This window comes from Alligator mississippiensis, chromosome 7 (genome assembly GCF_030867095.1).
Source record: "Alligator mississippiensis isolate rAllMis1 chromosome 7, rAllMis1, whole genome shotgun sequence".
In the NCBI taxonomy this organism is placed as follows: Eukaryota; Metazoa; Chordata; order Crocodylia; family Alligatoridae; genus Alligator; species Alligator mississippiensis.
In genome coordinates, this window is record NC_081830.1 from 16,710,897 (window position 1) to 16,717,594 (window position 6,698).

The 6,698-nt window shown below is 46.7% G+C and overlaps 1 pseudogene; it reads right to left on the bottom strand.

Moving 5' to 3' along the window:
* Window positions 1-5,383: 5,383 nt before the first annotated feature.
* LOC132251872 (olfactory receptor 6F1-like) lies at window positions 5,384-6,121 on the bottom strand (annotated as a pseudogene).
* Between the last annotated feature and the right edge of the window lie 577 nt (window positions 6,122-6,698).

Genomic DNA, 6,698 nt, shown 5'->3' on the forward strand with positions numbered 1-6,698 from the left:
TGCTGCATTTGTAGCACCGTGTGGGCACGCACTGTCATTTCCTGGAGGGAATGATACTGCTCACTATGTATATTGGGGTGGGAAACAGGTATTCATCCTGACCCATGATGGATGAAGAAAGTTTAGCCCAGCCTCAGTCCTGAATACCCTCTTCTATGGGTATTTGCTGCAACTCTGGTCTGGCCTAGTAAGTGCCGTGCTGGGGCAGTTCAAGAGGGGGGCTACCATGTGTGCCTGCAATGTGAGGCCTGGAATAGCAGGCATGTCTGCAAGTCACAATAGGGATGCAGAGAGGAAGAGTGTGGGGGATGGAAGTGGGGAGTACAGTCTGGGTCCAGGTGAATTATCAGTCACGTGTCCAAGGCAGGAAACATAAGAGAGATGTGTGACTCCTTACTAAAATGCATTAACACAAATGGGAATCGGGTCCAGGACAGGTGGTTGCTGGTGGCTGCTAACCAAGCTGCAACAAGGACTGGGCTTCTGACATATGGGATGCACAGATTTCAGAAAAAACTGGGCAGGGACAATCCAGTCCTAAGGTAGCAGAGTGGGCAGAGCAGGATTGAAGGGGATTGTCAAGGCTGGAAAGGCTTGGGGCTAGGGAGAGTAAGTGTGGTAAAGTCAGGAATAAGAGATGTTTTTAGAGCTGGTGATGGGAGAGCCCAGGTCTGGGGAGGAAGAGGGGCTGCATGTCAATGGTAAGTAAAATTGCCAGAGCTGTGTGGGGAGAGGGCCTAGGAGCTTTATAGCAGGCTCTGTAGGTTATGTTTAATGCACATTGGCAGAGCTGTGTGTGTATGTGCATGCACAATTGTTTGGGAGCCCAGTGTTGGGTAGTAGGGGGGCCTACAGGTCATGCATGTGGCTCCTGGGCACATGTATGTCTGGCAGGGTGGCACCTTACAGTCTAACTGGTTATCTGCCACTGAAGGCTGGAATCCAAACAGTGTTTTTCAAACGTGACACCTAGGCCTGCCCGCCTGTGCCGACCTCCTGGGAACCTGGGCTGCATTTGTGTGTCGGTGGCACTGCACCCCATCCCTCACATTCCTTGCAGACTGTATGAATGGGATTCATTCACAGAATTAATGAATGAAGGCAACACCCTTTCCAGGAACTGGCCATCACAGCTTGACCCATATTACCTTACCCATCAGGGCGCAACTTAACATACGAGCTGTTCATTTCCTTCCTTCTCAAACTTTAATCTATACTCCCTGACTTTCTTTTCATACCAGCCCCAGAAGACTTCCTCAGACCTGCATTTCCCAAATTACTTTTTATTCTAACGACTCCCAGTGGGACCCATCAAGAACAATCAATAGCTTTGTTTCTGTCACAGCCCTTAATGCCCAGAGATTTGCCAGATCTCCCTGCAGTGTCCCTGGCTCTTCGTCCCAGCACAGTATTCCTTGGAGCGCCCATTAAAGTGCATGATGTTATAATAATGGATATGGGCTCCTACAATTCTCTGGAGCAGCAGGTGCTTCACTGCTAATTAGAAAGATTTCTTTTTAGAAGGTGTGTTGCTGAGAGAGTTGTTGTTAATGATTATTGGAACTTTTTTTTTTTTTAAATGAAAATTTTATTACTTTTATCCAAATGAAAAAGTAAAGTTAACATGTTTCAAATGAAATGGATGAGAAAGCTTTCTGAGTAGGGGTCTGTCACTCCAGATCTTTGATTAGATAGATAGAAACAGGTGCAACCTGTTGGCCAATATGTTCTTGCCACTTCCCTTGACTAGTCACGAGGGGCTAGGAGTCTTTGCTTGATCTTTAACCCTCTTCTGGGGATGGCTTTGGTAGTGGTTACAGTTGCATTGCAAAACCTTGCTAGGTTCATTTCCCATTTGCTTTGTCTCTAAACAATTTGCTATAGCATCATGAAAAATCTTCTTTAAAACTAACAAAATGAACCAATGATATTAAAAAAATGAATGCAGTGCTCCTGACATTGAAAATAGCCACTCTGTAGCCCCTGCCCAATGAAGTTCACTATGCATAAAGAATGTGTTCATAAGTCTTGGGTGTAGAGACACAGAGAGAGAGAAAGAGAAAAAAAAAAAAGGATTTATTTTTACATCATTGCAAACTATTAATAACAAAAAGTGATGGCCCTCCCAAGGAGTCAAGAATGAAATACTTGTCAGTAATAAAAACACTCATTTGACCAAACATTGAAACCTGTATAGAAACCACTTAAATATAGAGAATACAGAATCCTTCAGTATCTGCTTAATGAACTCGAACTGCACAAGAAGTGGGTTTGTTACTTTTCAGAAGATCTATCTATCACTCTTTCTTTCTTCCTCTTTCTGTCTTTTGCTTCCTGGTCTGGGCACATTTGGATCTAAACACTTAGCTTTGTAACAAAATGTAGACTAGTTTGTGTCATGCTGGGCCACTGAAGAGGCACTCTGCAACCTAGGTGGTGCACAGAGGTGCCCATGGCCAAGACCCCGTGCAGCAGTGCCCACTGGAAGCCACTGGTTGTCTTGGTGATGGGTACCCTGCACAGGGTGAGCCCAGACAGGTTGGCTTACCCTGGTCTTGTTGTCACTAGGCATCACCTCCAAGTCATGTCAGGCTATTTTTAATACAATCTCTGCTGCAGTCAGGGCAGGCAGCCAAGACAGGGATGTGGCACACTTCGACCGTGCATGTGAACACTGCCTTCCCAGACAGGATCTCAAGGCAGATCACCTGAGTTGTAGTGGGGCACAGGGAGGGACAGCAGAGTGCCAGGCCTGCCACTCTCATTGCTGCCCAACACTGGAGAAACAGGCAGTGATAGAGATGGCCTGTCCAGTGAGCTGCCACTGGGGAGGACTTGTGGTGTGCAGAGGTGGACTTCTAGTAGGGAGGAAGGAGCAGAGGCACCTGTTGCTTTTAGGCAGAATTTGGGGGTGGGTTGGACCCTCCACTGCAGCTCTCTTACTCCCTGCCTCTGGCCTGCTTGTGAGAGGTGACAGCCTAGAAATGAGACAGTAAAGCCACTCTGGGGATGTCCTGTCTCTCAGAGGTGCTCTTAAGCCTGCTTGGAAAGTGGTATGAGCATACACACCATTATAATAACTATGGTATAAGTTCCTACATAAAATAGAAGAGAATGTGGCTCCATTAGGTGTGTGATGGGTGTGAGCCAGTGGTTCTCAGCCCCTACTGTGTATGTGCAGCTGCCCACTGATAGCTGCTCATCTTTTGCGATTTATATCCATGCCTTGAGTCCTGAAGGTTATCACACTGCCTCACAGTGGCTGTTACAAGCCATTTCCCTTGAGGAAATGGTTACCTCTGACTAGACATGGACACACTACACCTTCACCAGTGTAATTATGACTGCTGTGTATTTCAACCTGATTGTCCCTGCAGTATTCCTACACAAGAATCAAACAAGTTACACAAATGTAGGGCTGTACATCTTGTGGTTTCTTGTCTACACCAGCATAAGGCAGGTGACTGATCGATGCATCCTATATGTCTGATCCCCATAAAAATTCATCTTTCTAATGCACTGCTTCAGGGGTATATGGTAGCACAGAGTGCTAGGCAGAAAGAAGTTAAAAGCTTCTACAGATCTATGGCTTAATACAGTAGTTTCCAAACCGTGGTACATGTACCACTGATAGTACAAATGGACATGTTGGTTAGATTTCCACCTGAACAAGTCTTATTGTATTTAGTCTGGGGTACAGCAGGGGTTTCCCCTGCCCCCACCACCTTTTATTTGTGCTGTTGAGATGCTTGTGCAGAGACTGAGGTGGGTTACAGTCATTAAGAGGGGTCATAGATTTCATAGATTTCTAGGGTCGGACGGGACCTTGTAGATCATCGAGTCCGACCCCCTACTCTTGGCAGGAAAGAGCATGGGGGTTAAATAACCCCAGCTAAGTGCCTGTCTAATCTTTTCTTGAACACCTCCAAGGTAGGAGAAAGCACCACCTCCCTTGCAAGCCCATTCCATACTTTGGCAACCCTCGCCATAAAGAATTTGTTCCTGATGTCCAATCTAACTCTACTCTCCTTTAGTATGCAGCCGTTATTCCTAGTAACCCCGAGGGTCCCAGTGCCAGGTGGATGAGAGTAAGAAGTGAAAGAAGTATTGTATATGGATTATATCAATGTCACGGTAAGGGACAGATTGTGCCATACCACTTGTTCTTTGGAACAAGTCTGGAACAGGCCTGGCCATGGCCCTACGCCTGCCACTGCAGTAGCAAGGGGGCAGCGCCTGGTGAACCCTGGCTCCGGTCCATGCTGGTGGGACAGGGAGGAATTGAACCCCCTCCCTGGCCAGGTCACTCCAGGCTACTGCTGGGGCTGGCCAGGCCCCTCCCACAGGAGCAGCAAGGGAGAAATGCCTGGCAGGTCCATGCTAGTGGGACAGGGGAGGGAGAAGTGGAATAAAACTCTTTTCTGCTCCCTTCCAGGGCCAGCATCTGGCCAGGCCCCCACCCCTATGTATCCCTGCTCTGGCTGGGGAGAAAACGGGCAGGGCCAGCCCTGCTTGGCTGAAGCAGAGAGCACAATTCAGCCCAGAGAGCATGCTGGGATGCTAGGGGATTCTGGTTTAACTTAAACCAGGAAGAGGTCTGGGACAGAAATTGCATAAACCTGTTTGAGCTCCATCAGTTAAGTCTGATACTGCATTCAACCAGGTTTATCTCAAACTGGTTTTGGCCATTTTGAAACTGGTTTATGTGCACTGCACTTATGTTCTGTTACAGGTTTAAACCAATTCCTGATCACTAAAACCGTTCTGTGTGTAACTTCTGTCCTTAGCCCTCAACATTATTTTCAAATCACAGATTTATATATTTTTTACCGTGCTTGATATTTACTCAGTAGCTGGACTGGTGAAAGGATATTGAAAGAATGTTGAAAGGAGCCTCCGTTACTTTTAAATATATGAGCCAGTAGTTACACTGTCTTCCAGTTCTTTGATGGATAGGAACATAACAGCTGTGGGTAACCAGAGCACTTGCTACCTAGATAGTAATAATGACAATGGATTGAATTTTCAGGGGAGCTAAAGGGAGATCATAACAAAATCAGACACTTGTCCTCAGTAGAGTCTAGAAAGCTTTAAGAAAATGAAGCCGGCACCATTATCTCTAGCTTGTGGATGGCAAAACAGGCACAGAGAACTGGAGCAACTTGGCCAAGTCACAGACTACCTTTGCCATAGGCTTGGAAATGGAGCCCAGGTCTACAGAATTCCAGGCACAGGCCCGACCTCCCCAGGTGTGAACTCTTCTTTCTAACACGCTGAGGTCACAGTGACTTCTGCAAATAAGGGATATTAGCACTTGGACAATAAAAATGTCATCAGACAGTATATTGTTTATCTACTGACAGTAATATTTTTAGAGAATGAGTCATGCCGAACTGACCACTTTGCTCAAAGCATCCTTCACCTCTTTGTTCTTCAAAGGTTTCAGCACTGGAGTGACGATACTGTTTAGTACATGGACAGTTTTGGTCAAATCAAGTTATTGCTTTATGGAAGGCTTGATGTGCAGGAAAATTGTGGAGCCATTCCAGAAAATCACGACAATCAGATGAGAAGAACAAGTAGAAAAGGCCTTTTGGTGACCTTTGGCTGATGGGATGCTCAATATGGTGGAGATGATGTAAATGTAGGATACCAGAGTATTGTGCATGAGCCCAGGATGACAATGAATGAGATGATGAAGGCCACCAGCTCCACTGACTGTGTGTCAGTGCAGGAGAGAACTATCCATGGGGCTATGTCACAAAAGAAATGATTAATGATATTACGTCCACAGAAGTACAGCCTGGAGATCAAATATGCTGGGGCAGAAATAGCTAGAAAGCCACAAAGCCAAGAGCCAGCTGAGCAGATAAGGGGCCATTCATAATGGAGCTATAGTGCAGTGGGTAGCATATGGCCAGATACTGGTCATAGGCCATGACAGCCAGGAGGAAATATTCTGTACTCCCAGGGAGAAAACAAAGTACATTTGTAGGAGGCAGCTAAGGAAGGAGTTTGCCTGACTTTTCTCCAAGAGGACTGCCAGGGCTTTAGGGACACAAGCTGTTGTGTACCATATTTCCAGGAAAGAGAGGTTGCAGAGAAACCAGTAAATGGGCATGTAGTTGTGGGTGAGTTCTCACTAAGAGTATGATGGAGACATTTGCTGTCACTGTCAGGATGTACATGAAGAGGAAGAGCGTGAAGAGGGAGACCTGAAAATAACATTTGCCAGGGAATCCTTGGAGGATGAAAACATACGGACTGCTCTGGTTCCCCCTCTCTGCACTGGCTGTAACATTCAACTGTCAAGTCACAAGACACAGTAAGGGATACAACTTTATATTATCCAATACATTGCTAAATGTTGTGAAATATACTTGTCACAGGCAGGGTCCTACAGGAGGGCCGTGATCTCCTTAAGGCCCCCTCTTCCTTGCCAAGTCGGCCCAAGGGCACCCTCTAATTCTAGTCTGCCACGTCTTTGCTTTTAGATAAGGTTGGGAGGCTGCCTTACGTCTCCTTGGGCACAGCTAGTTGGGACCTCCGTCCCCGTGGTTTCGGACTCTCCAGGGATCTCCCTGTATGATGGGTGCTTCCCAGGCACCCTAGCCTTATGGGCTATGCATGGCTCCAACCACCCCCGATACCACGCCCCAAGCCTCGCAGATGGACTAGACATTGGTCTGTCAAAACAC